Source organism: Eleutherodactylus coqui, chromosome 11 (assembly GCF_035609145.1).
Source record: "Eleutherodactylus coqui strain aEleCoq1 chromosome 11, aEleCoq1.hap1, whole genome shotgun sequence".
NCBI classification, from domain to species: Eukaryota; Metazoa; Chordata; class Amphibia; order Anura; family Eleutherodactylidae; genus Eleutherodactylus; species Eleutherodactylus coqui.
In genome coordinates, this window is record NC_089847.1 from 57,100,771 (window position 1) to 57,126,587 (window position 25,817).

Here is a 25,817-nt window from a genome sequence, read left to right on the forward strand (position 1 = left end):
TTAATGTCATTGGCTAGTAAACATCTCCCTTTTGGAAAAAAGAGCTGATTATTGAGCAGAATAAGAGAACAAGGCACTGCTGAGAGTTGAACTGAGGATCTCCCGTTTACTAGACAGGCGCTTTAACCAACTAAGCCACAGCACCCATGAGCAAAGCTGTGGAAAACCAGAAAGATGGCAAGGATGATCCAGGAGAAGAATTTTTAAATGTAGGATGATTTTGAGGAATGGTTCTAAGTTTTGCTATTTGTCACAGAGATGGCAAATTAAGTGTGAACAGATCCTATGCAGCATGTAGTTTCAGGTGGCTACCACTATAGAACAGCAAGGAAGTCGAGTCCCATGACATACTTGGCAGCAGCATGCAGTTCTCTGTCATTTTGCATCGTGACAATTCTAAATGAAATCGGCTTGGGACGATCCTTTTTGGAAAAGACATGGATAATTTGTCCATAGGTATGTAATCCATGCATTTGCCTTGCATGAATTGTGGCCTGTTTTACTTTAAAAGTTAGATAGAAGGCAGAATTGACAGATTTAGGGAATGCTAGGGAAATGCCAACATAAATGAGAAGCAGAGAGGACTGAATGTTTAGTATTTATGCCATTAGCATGGGTCATCACGTTGGATGTAAAACAAGACCTGCTGAGCCAATGTCTGATGTACGGTGCTGTTGCATGTGGAAAGAAAATGAAGCCTAAGAATCATCACGACTGTTTTCCAAATGTGGGTTCGGTAAAGGTATTTTAGTTGACGGGGTGGCCGAGTAGTTAAGGCGATGGACTGCTAATCCATTGTGCTCTGCTTGCATGGGTTCGAATCCCATCCTCGTCGTATGATTCCTTTTTGGAAAATTCTCTATGCTCAGCGCAAGCAATGCCCCGAGGAAGAAAATTTACCATCACCGTTCAAGAAGGATGCTATTGAAGTCTTTAAACATATTTACAGGCATTATGTAGCGTATCAGTCAGGCAATAGTGAATCGGCACCTCTAATTTATCGTGCCTTATGCCATCCTACATTTTGCAAAACGTTGCAACCATCTACTTGTTAAAACTAAACCAGAGCTGACTCTTTGCCACTCGGGTGGAGTATTCTAGGGATGTGGGACGAGCATCTTTAATGTCATTGGCTAGTGAACATCTCCCTTTTGGAAAAAAAAGCTGATTATTGAGCAGAATAAGAGAACAAGGCACTGCTGAGAGTTGAACTCAGGATCTCCTGTTTACTAGACAGGCGCTTTAACCAACTAAGCCACAGTGCCCATGAGCAAAACTGTGGAAAACCAGAAAGATGGCAAGGATGATCCAGGAGAAGAATTTTTAAATGTAGGATGATTTTGAGGAGTGGTTCTAAGTTTTGCTATTTGTCACAGAGATGGCAAATTAAGTGTGAACAGATCCTATGCAGCATGTAGTTTCAGGTGGCTACCACTATAGAACAGCAAGGAAGTCGAGTCCCATCACATACTTGGCAGCAGCATGCAGTTCTCTGTCATTTTGCATCGTGACAATTCTAAATGAAATCGGCTTGGGACGATCCTTTTTGGAAAAGACATGGATAATTTGTCCATAGGTATGTAATCCATGCATTTGCCTTGCATGAATTGTGGCCTGTTTTACTTTAAAAGTTAGATAGAAGGCAGAATTGACAGATTTAGGGAATGCTAGGGAAATGCCAACATAAATGAGAAGCAGAGAGGACTGGATGTTTAGTATTTATGCCATTAGCATGGGTCATCACGTTGGATGTAAAACAAGACCTGCTGAGCCAATGTCTGATGTACGGCGCTGTTGCATGTGGAAAGAAAATGAAGCCTAAGAATCATCACGACTGTTTTCTAAATGTGGGTTCGGTAAAAGTACTTTCATTGACGGGGTGGCCGAGTGGTTAAGGCGATGGACTGCTAATCAATTGTGCTCTGCACGCATGGGTTCGAATCCCATCCTCGTCGTATGATTTTCTTTTGGAAAATTCTCTATGCTCAGCGCAAGCAATGCCCCGAGGAAGAAAATTTACCATCACCGTTCAAGAAGGATGCTATTGAAGTCTCTAAACATATTTACAGGCATTATGTAGCGTATCAGTCAGGCAATAGTGAATCGGCACCTCTAATTTATCGTGCCTTATGCCATCCTACATTTTGCAAAACGTTGCAACCATCTACTTGTTAAAACTAAACCAGAGCTGACTCTTTGCCACTCGGGTGGAGTATTCTAGGGATGTGGGACGAGCATCTTTAATGTCATTGGCTAGTGAACATCTCCCTTTTGGAAAAAAGTGCTGATTATTGAGCAGAATAAGAGAACAAGGCACTGCTGAGAGTTGAACTCAGGATCTCCTGTTTACTAGACAGGCGCTTTAACCAACTAAGCCACAGCGCCCATGAGCAAAACTGTGGAAAACCAGAAAGATGGCAAGGATGATCCAGGAGAAGAATTTTTAAATGTAGGATGATTTTGAGGAGTGGTTCTAAGTTTTGCTATTTGTCACAGAGATGGCAAATTAAGTGTGAACAGATCCTATGCAGCATGTAGTTTCAGGTGGCTACCACTATAGAACAGCAAGGAAGTCGAGTCCCATCACATACTTGGCAGCAGCATGCAGTTCTCTGTCATTTTGCATCGTGACAATTCTAAATGAAATCGGCTTGGGACGATCCTTTTTGGAAAAGACATGGATAATTTCTCCATAGGTATGTAATCCATGCATTTGCCTTGCATGAATTGTGGCCTGTTTTACTTTAAAAGTTAGATAGAAGGCAGAATTGACAGATTTAGGGAATGCTAGGGAAATGCCAACATAAATGAGAAGCAGAGAGGACTGAATGTTTAGTATTTATGCCATTAGCATGGGTCATCACGTTGGATGTAAAACAAGACCTGCTGAGCCAATGTCTGATGTACGGCGCTGTTGCATGTGGAAAGAAAATGAAGCCTAAGAATCATCACGACTGTTTTCCAAATGTGGGTTCGGTAAAGGTACTTTTGTTGACGGGGTGGCCGAGTGGTTAAGGCGATGGACTGCTAATCCATTGTGCTCTGCACGCATGGGATCGAATCCCATCCTCGTCGTATGATTTCTTTTTGGAAAATTCTCTATGCTCAGCGCAAGCAATGCCCCGAGGAAGAAGATTTACCATCACCGTTCAAGAAGGATGCTATTGAAGTCTCTAAACATATTTACAGGCATTATGTAGCGTATCAGTCAGGCAATAGTGAATCGGCACCTCTAATTTATCGTGCCTTATGCCATCCTACATTTTGCAAAACGTTGCAACCATCTACTTGTTAAAACTAAACCAGAGCTGACTCTTTGCCACTCGGGTGGAGTATTCTAGGGATGTGGGACGAGCATCTTTAATGTCATTGGCTAGTGAACATCTCCCTTTTGGAAAAAAGTGCTGATTATTGAGCAGAATAAGAGAACAAGGCACTGCTGAGAGTTGAACTCAGGATCTCCTGTTTACTAGACAGGCGCTTTAACCAACTAAGCCACAGCGCCCATGAGCAAAACTGTGGAAAACTGTGGAAAACCAGAAAGATGGCAATGATGATCCAGGAGAAGAATTTTTAAATGTAGGATGATTTTGAGGAGTGGTTCTAAGTTTTGCTATTTGTCACAGAGATGGCAAATTAAGTGTGAACAGATCCTATGCAGCATGTAGTTTCAGGTGGCTACCACTATAGAACAGCAAGGAAGTCGAGTCCCATCACATACTTGGCAGCAGCATGCAGTTCTCTGTCATTTTGCATCGTGACAATTCTAAATGAAATCGGCTTGGGACGATCCTTTTTGGAAAAGACATGGATAATTTGTCCATAGGTATGTAATCCATGCATTTGCCTTGCATGAATTGTGGCCTGTTTTACTTTAAAAGTTAGATAGAAGGCAGAATTGACAGATTTAGGGAATGCTAGGGAAATGCCAACATAAATGAGAAGCAGAGAGGACTGAATGTTTAGTATTTATGCCATTAGCATGGGTCATCACGTTGGATGTAAAACAAGACCTGCTGAGCCAATGTCTGATGTACGGCGCTGTTGCATGTGGAAAGAAAATGAAGCCTAAGAATCATCACGACTGTTTTCCAAATGTGGGTTCGGTAAAGGTACTTTTGTTGACGGGGTGGCCGAGTGGTTAAGGCGATGGACTGCTAATCCATTGTGCTCTGCACGCATGGGTTCGAATCCCATCCTCGTCGTATGATTCCTTTTTGGAAAATTCTCTATGCTCAGCGCAAGCAATGCCCCGAGGAAGAAAATTTACCATCACCGTTCAAGAAGGATGCTATTGAAGTCTCTAAACATATTTACAGGCATTATGTAGCGTATCAGTCAGGCAATAGTGAATCGGCACCTCTAATTTATCGTGCCTTATGCCATCCTACATTTTGCAAAACGTTGCAACTATCTACTTGTTAAAACTAAACCAGAGCTGACTCTTTGCCACTCGGGTGGAGTATTCTACGGATGTGGGACGAGCATCTTTAATGTCATTGGCTAGTAAACATCTCCCTTTTGGAAAAAAGAGCTGATTATTGAGCAGAATAAGAGAACAAGGCACTGCTGAGAGTTGAACTGAGGATCTCCCGTTTACTAGACAGGCGCTTTAACCAACTAAGCCACAGCACCCATGAGCAAAGCTGTGGAAAACCAGAAAGATGGCAAGGATGATCCAGGAGAAGAATTTTTAAATGTAGGATGATTTTGAGGAATGGTTCTAAGTTTTGCTATTTGTCACAGAGATGGCAAATTAAGTGTGAACAGATCCTATGCAGCATGTAGTTTCAGGTGGCTACCACTATAGAACAGCAAGGAAGTCGAGTCCCATGACATACTTGGCAGCAGCATGCAGTTCTCTGTCATTTTGCATCGTGACAATTCTAAATGAAATCGGCTTGGGACGATCCTTTTTGGAAAAGACATGGATAATTTGTCCATAGGTATGTAATCCATGCATTTGCCTTGCATGAATTGTGGCCTGTTTTACTTTAAAAGTTAGATAGAAGGCAGAATTGACAGATTTAGGGAATGCTAGGGAAATGCCAACATAAATGAGAAGCAGAGAGGACTGAATGTTTAGTATTTATGCCATTAGCATGGGTCATCACGTTGGATGTAAAACAAGACCTGCTGAGCCAATGTCTGATGTACGGTGCTGTTGCATGTGGAAAGAAAATGAAGCCTAAGAATCATCACGACTGTTTTCCAAATGTGGGTTCGGTAAAGGTATTTTAGTTGACGGGGTGGCCGAGTAGTTAAGGCGATGGACTGCTAATCCATTGTGCTCTGCTTGCATGGGTTCGAATCCCATCCTCGTCGTATGATTCCTTTTTGGAAAATTCTCTATGCTCAGCGCAAGCAATGCCCCGAGGAAGAAAATTTACCATCACCGTTCAAGAAGGATGCTATTGAAGTCTCTAAACATATTTACAGGCATTATGTAGCGTATCAGTCAGGCAATAGTGAATCGGCACCTCTAATTTATCGTGCCTTATGCCATCCTACATTTTGCAAAACGTTGCAACCATCTACTTGTTAAAACTAAACCAGAGCTGACTCTTTGCCACTCGGGTGGAGTATTCTAGGGATGTGGGACGAGCATCTTTAATGTCATTGGCTAGTGAACATCTCCCTTTTGGAAAAAAAAGCTGATTATTGAGCAGAATAAGAGAACAAGGCACTGCTGAGAGTTGAACTCAGGATCTCCTGTTTACTAGACAGGCGCTTTAACCAACTAAGCCACAGTGCCCATGAGCAAAACTGTGGAAAACCAGAAAGATGGCAAGGATGATCCAGGAGAAGAATTTTTAAATGTAGGATGATTTTGAGGAGTGGTTCTAAGTTTTGCTATTTGTCACAGAGATGGCAAATTAAGTGTGAACAGATCCTATGCAGCATGTAGTTTCAGGTGGCTACCACTATAGAACAGCAAGGAAGTCGAGTCCCATCACATACTTGGCAGCAGCATGCAGTTCTCTGTCATTTTGCATCGTGACAATTCTAAATGAAATCGGCTTGGGACGATCCTTTTTGGAAAAGACATGGATAATTTGTCCATAGGTATGTAATCCATGCATTTGCCTTGCATGAATTGTGGCCTGTTTTACTTTAAAAGTTAGATAGAAGGCAGAATTGACAGATTTAGGGAATGCTAGGGAAATGCCAACATAAATGAGAAGCAGAGAGGACTGGATGTTTAGTATTTATGCCATTAGCATGGGTCATCACGTTGGATGTAAAACAAGACCTGCTGAGCCAATGTCTGATGTACGGCGCTGTTGCATGTGGAAAGAAAATGAAGCCTAAGAATCATCACGACTGTTTTCTAAATGTGGGTTCGGTAAAAGTACTTTCATTGACGGGGTGGCCGAGTGGTTAAGGCGATGGACTGCTAATCCATTGTGCTCTGCACGCATGGGTTCGAATCCCATCCTCGTCGTATGATTTTCTTTTGGAAAATTCTCTATGCTCAGCGCAAGCAATGCCCCGAGGAAGAAAATTTACCATCACCGTTCAAGAAGGATGCTATTGAAGTCTCTAAACATATTTACAGGCATTATGTAGCGTATCAGTCAGGCAATAGTGAATCGGCACCTCTAATTTATCGTGCCTTATGCCATCCTACATTTTGCAAAACGTTGCAACCATCTACTTGTTAAAACTAAACCAGAGCTGACTCTTTGCCACTCGGGTGGAGTATTCTAGGGATGTGGGACGAGCATCTTTAATGTCATTGGCTAGTGAACATCTCCCTTTTGGAAAAAAGTGCTGATTATTGAGCAGAATAAGAGAACAAGGCACTGCTGAGAGTTGAACTCAGGATCTCCTGTTTACTAGACAGGCGCTTTAACCAACTAAGCCACAGCGCCCATGAGCAAAACTGTGGAAAACCAGAAAGATGGCAAGGATGATCCAGGAGAAGAATTTTTAAATGTAGGATGATTTTGAGGAGTGGTTCTAAGTTTTGCTATTTGTCACAGAGATGGCAAATTAAGTGTGAACAGATCCTATGCAGCATGTAGTTTCAGGTGGCTACCACTATAGAACAGCAAGGAAGTCGAGTCCCATCACATACTTGGCAGCAGCATGCAGTTCTCTGTCATTTTGCATCGTGACAATTCTAAATGAAATCGGCTTGGGACGATCCTTTTTGGAAAAGACATGGATAATTTCTCCATAGGTATGTAATCCATGCATTTGCCTTGCATGAATTGTGGCCTGTTTTACTTTAAAAGTTAGATAGAAGGCAGAATTGACAGATTTAGGGAATGCTAGGGAAATGCCAACATAAATGAGAAGCAGAGAGGACTGAATGTTTAGTATTTATGCCATTAGCATGGGTCATCACGTTGGATGTAAAACAAGACCTGCTGAGCCAATGTCTGATGTACGGCGCTGTTGCATGTGGAAAGAAAATGAAGCCTAAGAATCATCACGACTGTTTTCCAAATGTGGGTTCGGTAAAGGTACTTTTGTTGACGGGGTGGCCGAGTGGTTAAGGCGATGGACTGCTAATCCATTGTGCTCTGCACGCATGGGATCGAATCCCATCCTCGTCGTATGATTTCTTTTTGGAAAATTCTCTATGCTCAGCGCAAGCAATGCCCCGAGGAAGAAGATTTACCATCACCGTTCAAGAAGGATGCTATTGAAGTCTCTAAACATATTTACAGGCATTATGTAGCGTATCAGTCAGGCAATAGTGAATCGGCACCTCTAATTTATCGTGCCTTATGCCATCCTACATTTTGCAAAACGTTGCAACCATCTACTTGTTAAAACTAAACCAGAGCTGACTCTTTGCCACTCGGGTGGAGTATTCTAGGGATGTGGGACGAGCATCTTTAATGTCATTGGCTAGTGAACATCTCCCTTTTGGAAAAAAGTGCTGATTATTGAGCAGAATAAGAGAACAAGGCACTGCTGAGAGTTGAACTCAGGATCTCCTGTTTACTAGACAGGCCCTTTAACCAACTAAGCCACAGCGCCCATGAGCAAAACTGTGGAAAACCAGAAAGATGGCAAGGATGATCCAGGAGAAGAATTTTTAAATGTAGGATGATTTTGAGGAGTGGTTCTAAGTTTTGCTATTTGTCACAGAGATGGCAAATTAAGTGTGAACAGATCCTATGCAGCATGTAGTTTCAGGTGGCTACCACTATAGAACAGCAAGGAAGTCGAGTCCCATCACATACTTGGCAGCAGCATGCAGTTCTCTGTCATTTTGCATCGTGACAATTCTAAATGAAATCGGCTTGGGACGATCCTTTTTGGAAAAGACATGGATAATTTCTCCATAGGTATGTAATCCATGCATTTGCCTTGCATGAATTGTGGCCTGTTTTACTTTAAAAGTTAGATAGAAGGCAGAATTGACAGATTTAGGGAATGCTAGGGAAATGCCAACATAAATGAGAAGCAGAGAGGACTGAATGTTTAGTATTTATGCCATTAGCATGGGTCATCACGTTGGATGTAAAACAAGACCTGCTGAGCCAATGTCTGATGTACGGCGCTGTTGCATGTGGAAAGAAAATGAAGCCTAAGAATCATCACGACTGTTTTCCAAATGTGGGTTCGGTAAAGGTACTTTTGTTGACGGGGTGGCCGAGTGGTTAAGGCGATGGACTGCTAATCCATTGTGCTCTGCACGCATGGGATCGAATCCCATCCTCGTCGTATGATTTCTTTTTGGAAAATTCTCTATGCTCAGCGCAAGCAATGCCCCGAGGAAGAAGATTTACCATCACCGTTCAAGAAGGATGCTATTGAAGTCTCTAAACATATTTACAGGCATTATGTAGCGTATCAGTCAGGCAATAGTGAATCGGCACCTCTAATTTATCGTGCCTTATGCCATCCTACATTTTGCAAAACGTTGCAACCATCTACTTGTTAAAACTAAACCAGAGCTGACTCTTTGCCACTCGGGTGGAGTATTCTAGGGATGTGGGACGAGCATCTTTAATGTCATTGGCTAGTGAACATCTCCCTTTTGGAAAAAAGTGCTGATTATTGAGCAGAATAAGAGAACAAGGCACTGCTGAGAGTTGAACTCAGGATCTCCTGTTTACTAGACAGGCCCTTTAACCAACTAAGCCACAGCGCCCATGAGCAAAACTGTGGAAAACCAGAAAGATGGCAAGGATGATCCAGGAGAAGAATTTTTAAATGTAGGATGATTTTGAGGAGTGGTTCTAAGTTTTGCTATTTGTCACAGAGATGGCAAATTAAGTGTGAACAGATCCTATGCAGCATGTAGTTTCAGGTGGCTACCACTATAGAACAGCAAGGAAGTCGAGTCCCATCACATACTTGGCAGCAGCATGCAGTTCTCTGTCATTTTGCATCGTGACAATTCTAAATGAAATCGGCTTGGGACGATCCTTTTTGGAAAAGACATGGATAATTTCTCCATAGGTATGTAATCCATGCATTTGCCTTGCATGAATTGCGGCCTGTTTTACTTTAAAAGTTAGATAGAAGGCAGAATTGACAGATTTAGGGAATGCTAGGGAAATGCCAACATAAATGAGAAGCAGAGAGGACTGAATGTTTAGTATTTATGCCATTAGCATGGGTCATCACGTTGGATGTAAAACAAGACCTGCTGAGCCAATGTCTGATGTACGGCGCTGTTGCATGTGGAAAGAAAATGAAGCCTAAGAATCATCACGACTGTTTTCCAAATGTGGGTTCGGTAAAGGTACTTTTGTTGACGGGGTGGCCGAGTGGTTAAGGCGATGGACTGCTAATCCATTGTGCTCTGCACGCATGGGTTCGAATCCCATCCTCGTCGTATGATTCCTTTTTGGAAAATTCTCTATGCTCAGCGCAAGCAATGCCCCGAGGAAGAAAATTTACCATCACCGTTCAAGAAGGATGCTATTGAAGTCTCTAAACATATTTACAGGCATTATGTAGCGTATCAGTCAGGCAATAGTGAATCGGCACCTCTAATTTATCGTGCCTTATGCCATCCTACATTTTGCAAAACGTTGCAACCATCTACTTGTTAAAACTAAACCAGAGCTGACTCTTTGCCACTCGGGTGGAGTATTCTACGGATGTGGGACGAGCATCTTTAATGTCATTGGCTAGTGAACATCTCCCTTTTGGAAAAAAGAGCTGATTATTGACCAGAATAAGAGAACAAGGCACTGCTGAGAGTTGAACTGAGGATCTCCCGTTTACTAGACAGGCGCTTTAACCAACTAAGCCACAGCGCCCATGAGTAAAGCTGTGGAAAACCAGAAAGATGGCAAGGATGATCCAGGAGAAGAATTTTTAAATGTAGGATGATTTTGAGGAGTGGTTCTAAGTTTTGCTATTTGTCACAGAGATGGCAAATTAAGTGTGAACAGATCCTATGCAGCATGTAGTTTCAGGTGGCTACCACTATAGAACAGCAAGGAAGTCGAGTCCCATGACATACTTGGCAGCAGCATGCAGTTCTCTGTCATTTTGCATCGTGACAATTCTAAATGAAATCGGCTTGGGAAGATCCTTTTTGGAAAAGACATGGATAATTTGTCCATAGGTATGTAATCCATGCATTTGCCTTGCATGAATTGTGGCCTGTTTTACTTTAAAAGTTAGATAGAAGGCAGAATTGACAGATTTAGGGAATGCTAGGGAAATGCCAACATAAATGAGAAGCAGAGAGGACTGAATGTTTAGTATTTATGCCATTAGCATGGGTCATCACGTTGGATGTAAAACAAGACCTGCTGAGCCAATGTCTGATGTACGGCGCTGTTGCATGTGGAAAGAAAATGAAGCCTAAGAATCATCACGACTGTTTTCCAAATGTGGGTTCGGTAAAAGTACTTTTGTTGACGGCGTGGCCGAGTGGTTAAGGCGATGGACTGCTAATCCATTGTGCTCTGCACGCATGGGTTCCAATCCCATCCTCGTCGTATCATTTCTTTTTGGAAAATTCTCTATGCTCAGCGCAAGCAATGCCCCGAGGAAGAAAATTTACCATCGCCGTTCAAGAAGGATGCTATTGAAGTCTCTAAACATATTTACAGGCATTATGTAGCGTATCAGTCAGGCAATAGTGAATCGGCACCTCTAATTTATCGTGCCTTATGCCATCCTACATTTTGCAAAACGTTGCAACCATCTACTTGTTAAAACTAAACCAGAGCTGACTCTTTGCCACTCGGGTGGAGTATTCTAGGGATGTGGGACGAGCATCTTTAATGTCATTGGCTAGTGAACATCTCCCTTTTGGAAAAAAAAGCTGATTATTGAGCAGAATAAGAGAACAAGGCACTGCTGAGAGTTGAACTCAGGATCTCCTGTTTACTAGACAGGCGCTTTAACCAACTAAGCCACAGCGCCCATGAGCAAAACTGTGGAAAACCAGAAAGATGGCAAGGATGATCCAGGAGAAGAATTTTTAAATGTAGGATGATTTTGAGGAGTGGTTCTAAGTTTTGCTATTTGTCACAGAGATGGCAAATTAAGTGTGAACAGATCCTATGCAGCATGTAGTTTCAGGTGGCTACCACTATAGAACAGCAAGGAAGTCGAGTCCCATCACATACTTGGCAGCAGCATGCAGTTCTCTGTCATTTTGCATCGTGACAATTCTAAATGAAATCGGCTTGGGACGATCCTTTTTGGAAAAGACATGGATAATTTCTCCATAGGTATGTAATCCATGCATTTGCCTTGCATGAATTGCGGCCTGTTTTACTTTAAAAGTTAGATAGAAGGCAGAATTGACAGATTTAGGGAATGCTAGGGAAATGCCAACATAAATGAGAAGCAGAGAGGACTGAATGTTTAGTATTTATGCCATTAGCATGGGTCATCACGTTGGATGTAAAACAAGACCTGCTGAGCCAATGTCTGATGTACGGCGCTGTTGCATGTGGAAAGAAAATGAAGCCTAAGAATCATCACGACTGTTTTCCAAATGTGGGTTCGGTAAAGGTACTTTTGTTGACGGGGTGGCCGAGTGGTTAAGGCGATGGACTGCTAATCCATTGTGCTCTGCACGCATGGGTTCGAATCCCATCCTCGTCGTATGATTCCTTTTTGGAAAATTCTCTATGCTCAGCGCAAGCAATGCCCCGAGGAAGAAAATTTACCATCACCGTTCAAGAAGGATGCTATTGAAGTCTCTAAACATATTTACAGGCATTATGTAGCGTATCAGTCAGGCAATAGTGAATCGGCACCTCTAATTTATCGTGCCTTATGCCATCCTACATTTTGCAAAACGTTGCAACCATCTACTTGTTAAAACTAAACCAGAGCTGACTCTTTGCCACTCGGGTGGAGTATTCTACGGATGTGGGACGAGCATCTTTAATGTCATTGGCTAGTGAACATCTCCCTTTTGGAAAAAAGAGCTGATTATTGACCAGAATAAGAGAACAAGGCACTGCTGAGAGTTGAACTGAGGATCTCCCGTTTACTAGACAGGCGCTTTAACCAACTAAGCCACAGCGCCCATGAGTAAAGCTGTGGAAAACCAGAAAGATGGCAAGGATGATCCAGGAGAAGAATTTTTAAATGTAGGATGATTTTGAGGAGTGGTTCTAAGTTTTGCTATTTGTCACAGAGATGGCAAATTAAGTGTGAACAGATCCTATGCAGCATGTAGTTTCAGGTGGCTACCACTATAGAACAGCAAGGAAGTCGAGTCCCATGACATACTTGGCAGCAGCATGCAGTTCTCTGTCATTTTGCATCGTGACAATTCTAAATGAAATCGGCTTGGGAAGATCCTTTTTGGAAAAGACATGGATAATTTGTCCATAGGTATGTAATCCATGCATTTGCCTTGCATGAATTGTGGCCTGTTTTACTTTAAAAGTTAGATAGAAGGCAGAATTGACAGATTTAGGGAATGCTAGGGAAATGCCAACATAAATGAGAAGCAGAGAGGACTGAATGTTTAGTATTTATGCCATTAGCATGGGTCATCACGTTGGATGTAAAACAAGACCTGCTGAGCCAATGTCTGATGTACGGCGCTGTTGCATGTGGAAAGAAAATGAAGCCTAAGAATCATCACGACTGTTTTCCAAATGTGGGTTCGGTAAAAGTACTTTTGTTGACGGCGTGGCCGAGTGGTTAAGGCGATGGACTGCTAATCCATTGTGCTCTGCACGCATGGGTTCCAATCCCATCCTCGTCGTATCATTTCTTTTTGGAAAATTCTCTATGCTCAGCGCAAGCAATGCCCCGAGGAAGAAAATTTACCATCACCGTTCAAGAAGGATGCTATTGAAGTCTCTAAACATATTTACAGGCATTATGTAGCGTATCAGTCAGGCAATAGTGAATCGGCACCTCTAATTTATCGTGCCTTATGCCATCCTACATTTTGCAAAACGTTGCAACCATCTACTTGTTAAAACTAAACCAGAGCTGACTCTTTGCCACTCGGGTGGAGTATTCTAGGGATGTGGGACGAGCATCTTTAATGTCATTGGCTAGTGAACATCTCCCTTTTGGAAAAAAAAGCTGATTATTGAGCAGAATAAGAGAACAAGGCACTGCTGAGAGTTGAACTCAGGATCTCCTGTTTACTAGACAGGCGCTTTAACCAACTAAGCCACAGCGCCCATGAGCAAAACTGTGGAAAACCAGAAAGATGGCAAGGATGATCCAGGAGAAGAATTTTTAAATGTAGGATGATTTTGAGGAGTGGTTCTAAGTTTTGCTATTTGTCACAGAGATGGCAAATTAAGTGTGAACAGATCCTATGCAGCATGTAGTTTCAGGTGGCTACCACTATAGAACAGCAAGGAAGTCGAGTCCCATCACATACTTGGCAGCAGCATGCAGTTCTCTGTCATTTTGCATCGTGACAATTCTAAATGAAATCGGCTTGGGACGATCCTTTTTGGAAAAGACATGGATAATTTCTCCATAGGTATGTAATCCATGCATTTGCCTTGCATGAATTGCGGCCTGTTTTACTTTAAAAGTTAGATAGAAGGCAGAATTGACAGATTTAGGGAATGCTAGGGAAATGCCAACATAAATGAGAAGCAGAGAGGACTGAATGTTTAGTATTTATGCCATTAGCATGGGTCATCACGTTGGATGTAAAACAAGACCTGCTGAGCCAATGTCTGATGTACGGCGCTGTTGCATGTGGAAAGAAAATGAAGCCTAAGAATCATCACGACTGTTTTCCAAATGTGGGTTCGGTAAAGGTACTTTTGTTGACGGGGTGGCCGAGTGGTTAAGGCGATGGACTGCTAATCCATTGTGCTCTGCACGCATGGGTTCGAATCCCATCCTCGTCGTATGATTCCTTTTTGGAAAATTCTCTATGCTCAGCGCAAGCAATGCCCCGAGGAAGAAAATTTACCATCACCGTTCAAGAAGGATGCTATTGAAGTCTCTAAACATATTTACAGGCATTATGTAGCGTATCAGTCAGGCAATAGTGAATCGGCACCTCTAATTTATCGTGCCTTATGCCATCCTACATTTTGCAAAACGTTGCAACCATCTACTTGTTAAAACTAAACCAGAGCTGACTCTTTGCCACTCGGGTGGAGTATTCTACGGATGTGGGACGAGCATCTTTAATGTCATTGGCTAGTGAACATCTCCCTTTTGGAAAAAAGAGCTGATTATTGACCAGAATAAGAGAACAAGGCACTGCTGAGAGTTGAACTGAGGATCTCCCGTTTACTAGACAGGCGCTTTAACCAACTAAGCCACAGCGCCCATGAGTAAAGCTGTGGAAAACCAGAAAGATGGCAAGGATGATCCAGGAGAAGAATTTTTAAATGTAGGATGATTTTGAGGAGTGGTTCTAAGTTTTGCTATTTGTCACAGAGATGGCAAATTAAGTGTGAACAGATCCTATGCAGCATGTAGTTTCAGGTGGCTACCACTATAGAACAGCAAGGAAGTCGAGTCCCATGACATACTTGGCAGCAGCATGCAGTTCTCTGTCATTTTGCATCGTGACAATTCTAAATGAAATCGGCTTGGGAAGATCCTTTTTGGAAAAGACATGGATAATTTGTCCATAGGTATGTAATCCATGCATTTGCCTTGCATGAATTGTGGCCTGTTTTACTTTAAAAGTTAGATAGAAGGCAGAATTGACAGATTTAGGGAATGCTAGGGAAATGCCAACATAAATGAGAAGCAGAGAGGACTGAATGTTTAGTATTTATGCCATTAGCATGGGTCATCACGTTGGATGTAAAACAAGACCTGCTGAGCCAATGTCTGATGTACGGCGCTGTTGCATGTGGAAAGAAAATGAAGCCTAAGAATCATCACGACTGTTTTCCAAATGTGGGTTCGGTAAAAGTACTTTTGTTGACGGCGTGGCCGAGTGGTTAAGGCGATGGACTGCTAATCCATTGTGCTCTGCACGCATGGGTTCCAATCCCATCCTCGTCGTATCATTTCTTTTTGGAAAATTCTCTATGCTCAGCGCAAGCAATGCCCCGAGGAAGAAAATTTACCATCACCGTTCAAGAAGGATGCTATTGAAGTCTCTAAACATATTTACAGGCATTATGTAGCGTATCAGTCAGGCAATAGTGAATCGGCACCTCTAATTTATCGTGCCTTATGCCATCCTACATTTTGCAAAACGTTGCAACCATCTACTTGTTAAAACTAAACCAGAGCTGACTCTTTGCCACTCGGGTGGAGTATTCTAGGGATGTGGGACGAGCATCTTTAATGTCATTGGCTAGTGAACATCTCCCTTTTGGAAAAAAGTGCTGATTATTGAGCAGAATAAGAGAACAAGGCACTGCTGAGAGTTGAACTCAGGATCTCCTGTTTACTAGACAGGTGCTTTAACCAACTAAGCCACAGCGCCCATGAGCAAAACTGTGGAAAACTGTGGAAAACCAGAAAGATGGCAATGATGATCCAGGAGAAGAATTTTTAAATGTAGGATGATTTTGAGGAGTGGTTCTAAGTTTTGCTATTTGTCACAGAGATGGCAAATTAAGTGTGAACAGATCCTATGCAGCATGTAGTTTCAGGTGGCTACCACTATAGAACAGCAAGGAAGTCGAGTCCCATCACATACTTGGCAGCAGCATGCAGTTCTCTGTCATTTTGCATCGTGACAATTCTAAATGAAATCGGCTTGGGACGATCCTTTTTGGAAAAGACATGGATAATTTCTCCATAGGTATGTAATCCATGCATTTGCCTTGCATGAATTGTGGCCTGTTTTACTTTAAAAGTTAGATAGAAGGCAGAATTGACAGATTTAGGGAATGCTAGGGAAATGCCAACATAAATGAGAAGCAGAGAGGACTGAATGTTTAGTATTTATGCCATTAGCATGGGTCATCACGTTGGATGTAAAACAAGACCTGCTGAGCCAATGTCTGATGTACGGCGCTGTTGCATGTGGAAAGAAAATGAAGCCTAAGAATCATCACGACTGTTTTCCAAATGTGGGTTCGGTAAAGGTACTTTTGTTGACGGGGTGGCCGAGTGGTTAAGGCGATGGACTGCTAATCCATTGTGCTCTGCACGCATGGGTTCGAATCCCATCCTCGTCGTATGATTCCTTTTTGGAAAATTCTCTATGCTCAGCGCAAGCAATGCCCCGAGGAAGAAAATTTACCATCACCGTTCAAGAAGGATGCTATTGAAGTCTCTAAACATATTTACAGGCATTATGTAGCGTATCAGTCAGGCAATAGTGAATCGGCACCTCTAATTTATCGTGCCTTATGCCATCCTACATTTTGCAAAACGTTGCAACCATCTACTTGTTAAAACTAAACCAGAGCTGACTCTTTGCCACTCGGGTGGAGTATTCTAGGGATGTGGGACGAGCATCTTTAATGTCATTGGCTAGTGAACATCTCCCTTTTGGAAAAAAGTGCTGATTATTGAGCAGAATAAGAGAACAAGGCACTGCTGAGAGTTGAACTCAGGATCTCCTGTTTACTAGACAGGCGCTTTAACCAACTAAGCCACAGCGCCCATGAGCAAAACTGTGGAAAACCAGAAAGATGGCAATGATGATCCAGGAGAAGAATTTTTAAATGTAGGATGATTTTGAGGAGTGGTTCTAAGTTTTGCTATTTGTCACAGAGATGGCAAATTAAGTGTGAACAGATCCTATGCAGCATGTAGTTTCAGGTGGCTACCACTATAGAACAGCAAGGAAGTCGAGTCCCATCACATACTTGGCAGCAGCATGCAGTTCTCTGTCATTTTGCATCGTGACAATTCTAAATGAAATCGGCTTGGGACGATCCTTTTTGGAAAAGACATGGATAATTTGTCCATAGGTATGTAATCCATGCATTTGCCTTGCATGAATTGTGGCCTGTTTTACTTTAAAAGTTAGATAGAAGGCAGAATTGACAGATTTAGGGAATGCTAGGGAAATGCCAACATAAATGAGAAGCAGAGAGGACTGAATGTTTAGTATTTATGCCATTAGCATGGGTCATTACGTTGGATGTAAAACAAGACCTGCTGAGCCAATGTCTGATGTACGGCGCTGTTGCATGTGGAAAGAAAATGAAGCCTAAGAATCATCACGACTGTTTTCCAAATGTGGGTTCGGTAAAGGTACTTTTGTTGACGGGGTGGCCGAGTGGTTAAGGCGATGGACTGCTAATCCATTGTGCTCTGCATGCATGGGTTCGAATCCCATCCTCGTCGTATGATTCCTTTTTGGAAAATTCTCTATTCTCAGCGCAAGCAATGCCCCGAGGAAGAAAATTTACCATCACCGTTCAAGAAGGATGCTATTGAAGTCTCTAAACATATTTACAGGCATTATGTAGCGTATCAGTCAGGCAATAGTGAATCGGCACCTCTAATTTATCGTGCCTTATGCCATCCTACATTTTGCAAAACGTTGCAACCATCTACTTGTTAAAACTAAACCAGAGCTGACTCTTTGCCACTCGGGTGGAGTATTCTACGGATGTGGGACGAGCATCTTTAATGTCATTGGCTAGTGAACATCTCCCTTTTGGAAAAAAGAGCTGATTATTGACCAGAATAAGAGAACAAGGCACTGCTGAGAGTTGAACTGAGGATCTCCCGTTTACTAGACAGGCGCTTTAACCAACTAAGCCACAGCGCCCATGAGCAAAGCTGTGGAAAACCAGAAAGATGGCAAGGATGATCCAGGAGAAGAATTTTTAAATGTAGGATGATTTTGAGGAGTGGTTCTAAGTTTTGCTATTTGTCACAGAGATGGCAAATTAAGTGTGAACAGATCCTATGCAGCATGTAGTTTCAGGTGGCTACCACTATAGAACAGCAAGGAAGTCGAGTCCCATGACATACTTGGCAGCAGCATGCAGTTCTCTGTCATTTTGCATCGTGACAATTCTAAATGAAATCGGCTTGGGAAGATCCTTTTTGGAAAAGACATGGATAATTTGTCCATAGGTATGTAATCCATGCATTTGCCTTGCATGAATTGTGGCCTGTTTTACTTTAAAAGTTAGATAGAAGGCAGAATTGACAGATTTAGGGAATGCTAGGGAAATGCCAACATAAATGAGAAGCAGAGAGGACTGAATGTTTAGTATTTATGCCATTAGCATGGGTCATCACGTTGGATGTAAAACAAGACCTGCTGAGCCAATGTCTGATGTACGGCGCTGTTGCATGTGGAAAGAAAATGAAGCCTAAGAATCATCACGACTGTTTTCCAAATGTGGGTTCGGTAAAAGTACTTTTGTTGACGGCGTGGCCGAGTGGTTAAGGCGATGGACTGCTAATCCATTGTGCTCTGCACGCATGGGTTCGAATCCCATCCTCGTCGTATGATTCCTTTTTGGAAAATTCTCTATGCTCAGCGCAAGCAATGCCCCGAGGAAGAAAATTTACCATCACCGTTCAAGAAGGATGCTATTGAAGTCTCTAAACATATTTACAGGCATTATGTAGCGTATCAGTCAGGCAATAGTGAATCGGCACCTCTAATTTATCGTGCCTTATGCCATCCTACATTTTGCAAAACGTTGCAACTATCTACTTGTTAAAACTAAACCAGAGCTGACTCTTTGCCACTCGGGTGGAGTATTCTACGGATGTGGGACGAGCATCTTTAATGTCATTGGCTAGTAAACATCTCCCTTTTGGAAAAAAGAGCTGATTATTGAGCAGAATAAGAGAACAAGGCACTGCTGAGAGTTGAACTGAGGATCTCCCGTTTACTAGACAGGCGCTTTAACCAACTAAGCCACAGCACCCATGAGCAAAGCTGTGGAAAACCAGAAAGATGGCAAGGATGATCCAGGAGAAGAATTTTTAAATGTAGGATGATTTTGAGGAATGGTTCTAAGTTTTGCTATTTGTCACAGAGATGGCAAATTAAGTGTGAACAGATCCTATGCAGCATGTAGTTTCAGGTGGCTACCACTATAGAACAGCAAGGAAGTCGAGTCCCATGACATACTTGGCAGCAGCATGCAGTTCTCTGTCATTTTGCATCGTGACAATTCTAAATGAAATCGGCTTGGGACGATCCTTTTTGGAAAAGACATGGATAATTTGTCCATAGGTATGTAATCCATGCATTTGCCTTGCATGAATTGTGGCCTGTTTTACTTTAAAAGTTAGATAGAAGGCAGAATTGACAGATTTAGGGAATGCTAGGGAAATGCCAACATAAATGAGAAGCAGAGAGGACTGAATGTTTAGTATTTATGCCATTAGCATGGGTCATCACGTTGGATGTAAAACAAGACCTGCTGAGCCAATGTCTGATGTACGGTGCTGTTGCATGTGGAAAGAAAATGAAGCCTAAGAATCATCACGACTGTTTTCCAAATGTGGGTTCGGTAAAGGTATTTTAGTTGACGGGGTGGCCGAGTAGTTAAGGCGATGGACTGCTAATCCATTGTGCTCTGCTTGCATGGGTTCGAATCCCATCCTCGTCGTATGATTCCTTTTTGGAAAATTCTCTATGCTCAGCGCAAGCAATGCCCCGAGGAAGAAAATTTACCATCACCGTTCAAGAAGGATGCTATTGAAGTCTCTAAACATATTTACAGGCATTATGTAGCGTATCAGTCAGGCAATAGTGAATCGGCACCTCTAATTTATCGTGCCTTATGCCATCCTACATTTTGCAAAACGTTGCAACCATCTACTTGTTAAAACTAAACCAGAGCTGACTCTTTGCCACTCGGGTGGAGTATTCTAGGGATGTGGGACGAGCATCTTTAATGTCATTGGCTAGTGAACATCTCCCTTTTGGAAAAAAAAGCTGATTATTGAGCAGAATAAGAGAACAAGGCACTGCTGAGAGTTGAACTCAGGATCTCCTGTTTACTAGACAGGCGCTTTAACCAACTAAGCCACAGTGCCCATGAGCAAAACTGTGGAAAACCAGAAAGATGGCAAGGATGATCCAGGAGAAGAATTTTTAAATGTAGGATGATTTTGAGGAGTGGTTCTAAGTTTTGCTATTTGTCACAGAGATGGCAAATTAAGTGTGAACAGATCCTATGCAGCATGTAGTTTCAGGTGGCTACCACTATAGAACAGCAAGGAAGTCGAGTCCCATCACATACTTGGCAGCAGCATGCAGTTCTCTGTCATTTTGCATCGTGACAATTCTAAATGAAATCGGCTTGGGACGATCCTTTTTGGAAAAGACATGGATAATTTGTCCATAGGTATGTAATCCATGCATTTGCCTTGCATGAATTGTGGCCTGTTTTACTTTAAAAGTTAGATAGAAGGCAGAATTGACAGATTTAGGGAATGCTAGGGAAATGCCAACATAAATGAGAAGCAGAGAGGACTGGATGTTTAGTATTTATGCCATTAGCATGGGTCATCACGTTGGATGTAAAACAAGACCTGCTGAGCCAATGTCTGATGTACGGCGCTGTTGCATGTGGAAAGAAAATGAAGCCTAAGAATCATCACGACTGTTTTCTAAATGTGGGTTCGGTAAAAGTACTTTCATTGACGGGGTGGCCGAGTGGTTAAGGCGATGGACTGCTAATCCATTGTGCTCTGCACGCATGGGTTCGAATCCCATCCTCGTCGTATGATTTTCTTTTGGAAAATTCTCTATGCTCAGCGCAAGCAATGCCCCGAGGAAGAAAATTTACCATCACCGTTCAAGAAGGATGCTATTGAAGTCTCTAAACATATTTACAGGCATTATGTAGCGTATCAGTCAGGCAATAGTGAATCGGCACCTCTAATTTATCGTGCCTTATGCCATCCTACATTTTGCAAAACGTTGCAACCATCTACTTGTTAAAACTAAACCAGAGCTGACTCTTTGCCACTCGGGTGGAGTATTCTAGGGATGTGGGACGAGCATCTTTAATGTCATTGGCTAGTGAACATCTCCCTTTTGGAAAAAAGTGCTGATTATTGAGCAGAATAAGAGAACAAGGCACTGCTGAGAGTTGAACTCAGGATCTCCTGTTTACTAGACAGGCGCTTTAACCAACTAAGCCACAGCGCCCATGAGCAAAACTGTGGAAAACCAGAAAGATGGCAAGGATGATCCAGGAGAAGAATTTTTAAATGTAGGATGATTTTGAGGAGTGGTTCTAAGTTTTGCTATTTGTCACAGAGATGGCAAATTAAGTGTGAACAGATCCTATGCAGCATGTAGTTTCAGGTGGCTACCACTATAGAACAGCAAGGAAGTCGAGTCCCATCACATACTTGGCAGCAGCATGCAGTTCTCTGTCATTTTGCATCGTGACAATTCTAAATGAAATCGGCTTGGGACGATCCTTTTTGGAAAAGACATGGATAATTTCTCCATAGGTATGTAATCCATGCATTTGCCTTGCATGAATTGTGGCCTGTTTTACTTTAAAAGTTAGATAGAAGGCAGAATTGACAGATTTAGGGAATGCTAGGGAAATGCCAACATAAATGAGAAGCAGAGAGGACTGAATGTTTAGTATTTATGCCATTAGCATGGGTCATCACGTTGGATGTAAAACAAGACCTGCTGAGCCAATGTCTGATGTACGGCGCTGTTGCATGTGGAAAGAAAATGAAGCCTAAGAATCATCACGACTGTTTTCCAAATGTGGGTTCGGTAAAGGTACTTTTGTTGACGGGGTGGCCGAGTGGTTAAGGCGATGGACTGCTAATCCATTGTGCTCTGCACGCATGGGATCGAATCCCATCCTCGTCGTATGATTTCTTTTTGGAAAATTCTCTATGCTCAGCGCAAGCAATGCCCCGAGGAAGAAGATTTACCATCACCGTTCAAGAAGGATGCTATTGAAGTCTCTAAACATATTTACAGGCATTATGTAGCGTATCAGTCAGGCAATAGTGAATCGGCACCTCTAATTTATCGTGCCTTATGCCATCCTACATTTTGCAAAACGTTGCAACCATCTACTTGTTAAAACTAAACCAGAGCTGACTCTTTGCCACTCGGGTGGAGTATTCTAGGGATGTGGGACGAGCATCTTTAATGTCATTGGCTAGTGAACATCTCCCTTTTGGAAAAAAGTGCTGATTATTGAGCAGAATAAGAGAACAAGGCACTGCTGAGAGTTGAACTCAGGATCTCCTGTTTACTAGACAGGCCCTTTAACCAACTAAGCCACAGCGCCCATGAGCAAAACTGTGGAAAACCAGAAAGATGGCAAGGATGATCCAGGAGAAGAATTTTTAAATGTAGGATGATTTTGAGGAGTGGTTCTAAGTTTTGCTATTTGTCACAGAGATGGCAAATTAAGTGTGAACAGATCCTATGCAGCATGTAGTTTCAGGTGGCTACCACTATAGAACAGCAAGGAAGTCGAGTCCCATCACATACTTGGCAGCAGCATGCAGTTCTCTGTCATTTTGCATCGTGACAATTCTAAATGAAATCGGCTTGGGACGATCCTTTTTGGAAAAGACATGGATAATTTCTCCATAGGTATGTAATCCATGCATTTGCCTTGCATGAATTGCGGCCTGTTTTACTTTAAAAGTTAGATAGAAGGCAGAATTGACAGATTTAGGGAATGCTAGGGAAATGCCAACATAAATGAGAAGCAGAGAGGACTGAATGTTTAGTATTTATGCCATTAGCATGGGTCATCACGTTGGATGTAAAACAAGACCTGCTGAGCCAATGTCTGATGTACGGCGCTGTTGCATGTGGAAAGAAAATGAAGCCTAAGAATCATCACGACTGTTTTCCAAATGTGGGTTCGGTAAAGGTACTTTTGTTGACGGGGTGGCCGAGTGGTTAAGGCGATGGACTGCTAATCCATTGTGCTCTGCACGCATGGGTTCGAATCCCATCCTCGTCGTATGATTCCTTTTTGGAAAATTCTCTATGCTCAGCGCAAGCAATGCCCCGAGGAAGAAAATTTACCATCACCGTTCAAGAAGGATGCTATTGAAGTCTCTAAACATATTTACAGGCATTATGTAGCGTATCAGTCAGGCAATAGTGAATCGGCACCTCTAATTTATCGTGCCTTATGCCATCCTACATTTTGCAAAACGTTGCAACCATCTACTTGTTAAAACTAAACCAGAGCTGACTCTTTGCCACTCGGGTGGAGTATTCTACGGATGTGGGACGAGCATCTTTAATGTCATTGGCTAGTGAACATCTCCCTTTTGGAAAAAAGAGCTGATTATTGACCAGAATAAGAGAACAAGGCACTGCTGAGAGTTGAACTGAGGATCTCCCGTTTACTAGACAGGCGCTTTAACCAACTAAGCCACAGCGCCCATGAGTAAAGCTGTGGAAAACCAGAAAGATGGCAAGGATGATCCAGGAGAAGAATTTTTAAATGTAGGATGATTTTGAGGAGTGGTTCTAAGTTTTGCTATTTGTCACAGAGATGGCAAATTAAGTGTGAACAGATCCTATGCAGCATGTAGTTTCAGGTGGCTACCACTATAGAACAGCAAGGAAGTCGAGTCCCATGACATACTTGGCAGCAGCATGCAGTTCTCTGTCATTTTGCATCGTGACAATTCTAAATGAAATCGGCTTGGGAAGATCCTTTTTGGAAAAGACATGGATAATTTGTCCATAGGTATGTAATCCATGCATTTGCCTTGCATGAATTGTGGCCTGTTTTACTTTAAAAGTTAGATAGAAGGCAGAATTGACAGATTTAGGGAATGCTAGGGAAATGCCAACATAAATGAGAAGCAGAGAGGACTGAATGTTTAGTATTTATGCCATTAGCATGGGTCATCACGTTGGATGTAAAACAAGACCTGCTGAGCCAATGTCTGATGTACGGCGCTGTTGCATGTGGAAAGAAAATGAAGCCTAAGAATCATCACGACTGTTTTCCAAATGTGGGTTCGGTAAAAGTACTTTTGTTGACGGCGTGGCCGAGTGGTTAAGGCGATGGACTGCTAATCCATTGTGCTCTGCACGCATGGGTTCCAATCCCATCCTCGTCGTATGATTCCTTTTTGGAAAATTCTCTATGCTCAGCGCAAGCAATGCACCGAGGAAGAAAATTTACCATCACCGTTCAAGAAGGATGCTATTGAAGTCTATAAACATATTTACAGGCATTATGTAGCGTATCAGTCAGGCAATAGTGAATCGGCACCTCTAATTTATCGTGCCTTATGCCATCCTAGATTTTGCAAAACGTTGCAACCATCTACTTGTTAAAACTAAACCAGAGCTGACTCTTTGCCACTCGGGTGGAGTATTCTAGGGATGTGGGACGAGCATCTTTAATGTCATTGGCTAGTGAACATCTCCCTTTTGGAAAAAAAAGCTGATTATTGAGCAGAATAAGAGAACAAGGCACTGCTGAGAGTTGAACTCAGGATCTCCTGTTTACTAGACAGGCGCTTTAACCAACTAAGCCACAGCGCCCATGAGTAAAGCTGTGGAAAACCAGAAAGATGGCAAGGATGATCCAGGAGAAGAATTTTTAAATGTAGGATGATTTTGAGGAGTGGTTCTAAGTTTTGCTATTTGTCACAGAGATGGCAAATTAAGTGTGAACAGATCCTATGCAGCATGTAGTTTCAGGTGGCTACCACTATAGAACAGCAAGGAAGTCGAGTCCCATCACATACTTGGCAGCAGCATGCAGTTCTCTGTCATTTTGCATCGTGACAATTCTAAATGAAATCGGCTTGGGACGATCCTTTTTGGAAAAGACATGGATAATTTCTCCATAGGTATGTAATCCATGCATTTGCCTTGCATGAATTGCGGCCTGTTTTACTTTAAAAGTTAGATAGAAGGCAGAATTGACAGATTTAGGGAATGCTAGGGAAATGCCAACATAAATGAGAAGCAGAGAGGACTGAATGTTTAGTATTTATGCCATTAGCATGGGTCATCACGTTGGATGTAAAACAAGACCTGCTGAGCCAATGTCTGATGTACGGCGCTGTTGCATGTGGAAAGAAAATGAAGCCTAAGAATCATCACGACTGTTTTCCAAATGTGGGTTCGGTAAAGGTACTTTTGTTGACGGGGTGGCCGAGTGGTTAAGGCGATGGACTGCTAATCCATTGTGCTCTGCACGCATGGGTTCGAATCCCATCCTCGTCGTATGATTCCTTTTTGGAAAATTCTCTATGCTCAGCGCAAGCAATGCCCCGAGGAAGAAAATTTACCATCACCGTTCAAGAAGGATGCTATTGAAGTCTCTAAACATATTTACAGGCATTATGTAGCGTATCAGTCAGGCAATAGTGAATCGGCACCTCTAATTTATCGTGCCTTATGCCATCCTACATTTTGCAAAACGTTGCAACCATCTACTTGTTAAAACTAAACCAGAGCTGACTCTTTGCCACTCGGGTGGAGTATTCTACGGATGTGGGACGAGCATCTTTAATGTCATTGGCTAGTGAACATCTCCCTTTTGGAA

At 42.4% G+C, this 25,817-nt stretch overlaps 20 non-coding genes across 20 annotated transcripts; 9 read left to right on the top strand and 11 right to left on the bottom strand.

Moving 5' to 3' along the window:
* Positions 1–1,191: 1,191 nt before the first annotated feature.
* Positions 1,192–1,265, bottom strand: TRNAT-AGU (transfer RNA threonine (anticodon AGU)). Its single transcript has one exon. It is a non-coding gene; the product is annotated as a tRNA-Thr (tRNA).
* Positions 1,266–2,311: 1,046 nt separating this feature from the next.
* Positions 2,312–2,385, bottom strand: TRNAT-AGU (transfer RNA threonine (anticodon AGU)). The gene has a single exon. It is a non-coding gene; the product is annotated as a tRNA-Thr (tRNA).
* A 1,046-nt stretch (positions 2,386–3,431) lies between these two features.
* Positions 3,432–3,505, bottom strand: TRNAT-AGU (transfer RNA threonine (anticodon AGU)). Its single transcript has one exon. It is a non-coding gene; the product is annotated as a tRNA-Thr (tRNA).
* A 618-nt stretch (positions 3,506–4,123) lies between these two features.
* Positions 4,124–4,205, top strand: TRNAS-GCU (transfer RNA serine (anticodon GCU)). Its single transcript has one exon. It is a non-coding gene; the product is annotated as a tRNA-Ser (tRNA).
* A 1,476-nt stretch (positions 4,206–5,681) lies between these two features.
* TRNAT-AGU (transfer RNA threonine (anticodon AGU)) lies at positions 5,682–5,755 on the bottom strand. The gene has a single exon. It is a non-coding gene; the product is annotated as a tRNA-Thr (tRNA).
* Positions 5,756–6,363: 608 nt separating this feature from the next.
* Positions 6,364–6,445, top strand: TRNAS-GCU (transfer RNA serine (anticodon GCU)). The gene has a single exon. It is a non-coding gene; the product is annotated as a tRNA-Ser (tRNA).
* A 356-nt stretch (positions 6,446–6,801) lies between these two features.
* On the bottom strand, positions 6,802–6,875 carry TRNAT-AGU (transfer RNA threonine (anticodon AGU)). Its single transcript has one exon. It is a non-coding gene; the product is annotated as a tRNA-Thr (tRNA).
* Positions 6,876–9,723: 2,848 nt separating this feature from the next.
* On the top strand, positions 9,724–9,805 carry TRNAS-GCU (transfer RNA serine (anticodon GCU)). Its single transcript has one exon. It is a non-coding gene; the product is annotated as a tRNA-Ser (tRNA).
* A 1,476-nt stretch (positions 9,806–11,281) lies between these two features.
* TRNAT-AGU (transfer RNA threonine (anticodon AGU)) lies at positions 11,282–11,355 on the bottom strand. The gene has a single exon. It is a non-coding gene; the product is annotated as a tRNA-Thr (tRNA).
* Positions 11,356–11,963: 608 nt separating this feature from the next.
* Positions 11,964–12,045, top strand: TRNAS-GCU (transfer RNA serine (anticodon GCU)). The gene has a single exon. It is a non-coding gene; the product is annotated as a tRNA-Ser (tRNA).
* A 1,476-nt stretch (positions 12,046–13,521) lies between these two features.
* On the bottom strand, positions 13,522–13,595 carry TRNAT-AGU (transfer RNA threonine (anticodon AGU)). Its single transcript has one exon. It is a non-coding gene; the product is annotated as a tRNA-Thr (tRNA).
* Positions 13,596–14,203: 608 nt separating this feature from the next.
* On the top strand, positions 14,204–14,285 carry TRNAS-GCU (transfer RNA serine (anticodon GCU)). The gene has a single exon. It is a non-coding gene; the product is annotated as a tRNA-Ser (tRNA).
* A 2,168-nt stretch (positions 14,286–16,453) lies between these two features.
* On the top strand, positions 16,454–16,535 carry TRNAS-GCU (transfer RNA serine (anticodon GCU)). The gene has a single exon. It is a non-coding gene; the product is annotated as a tRNA-Ser (tRNA).
* A 356-nt stretch (positions 16,536–16,891) lies between these two features.
* TRNAT-AGU (transfer RNA threonine (anticodon AGU)) lies at positions 16,892–16,965 on the bottom strand. The gene has a single exon. It is a non-coding gene; the product is annotated as a tRNA-Thr (tRNA).
* Positions 16,966–20,251: 3,286 nt separating this feature from the next.
* TRNAT-AGU (transfer RNA threonine (anticodon AGU)) lies at positions 20,252–20,325 on the bottom strand. Its single transcript has one exon. It is a non-coding gene; the product is annotated as a tRNA-Thr (tRNA).
* A 608-nt stretch (positions 20,326–20,933) lies between these two features.
* Positions 20,934–21,015, top strand: TRNAS-GCU (transfer RNA serine (anticodon GCU)). The gene has a single exon. It is a non-coding gene; the product is annotated as a tRNA-Ser (tRNA).
* A 356-nt stretch (positions 21,016–21,371) lies between these two features.
* Positions 21,372–21,445, bottom strand: TRNAT-AGU (transfer RNA threonine (anticodon AGU)). The gene has a single exon. It is a non-coding gene; the product is annotated as a tRNA-Thr (tRNA).
* Positions 21,446–23,173: 1,728 nt separating this feature from the next.
* On the top strand, positions 23,174–23,255 carry TRNAS-GCU (transfer RNA serine (anticodon GCU)). The gene has a single exon. It is a non-coding gene; the product is annotated as a tRNA-Ser (tRNA).
* A 1,476-nt stretch (positions 23,256–24,731) lies between these two features.
* TRNAT-AGU (transfer RNA threonine (anticodon AGU)) lies at positions 24,732–24,805 on the bottom strand. Its single transcript has one exon. It is a non-coding gene; the product is annotated as a tRNA-Thr (tRNA).
* Positions 24,806–25,413: 608 nt separating this feature from the next.
* TRNAS-GCU (transfer RNA serine (anticodon GCU)) lies at positions 25,414–25,495 on the top strand. Its single transcript has one exon. It is a non-coding gene; the product is annotated as a tRNA-Ser (tRNA).
* Positions 25,496–25,817: the final 322 nt, after the last annotated feature.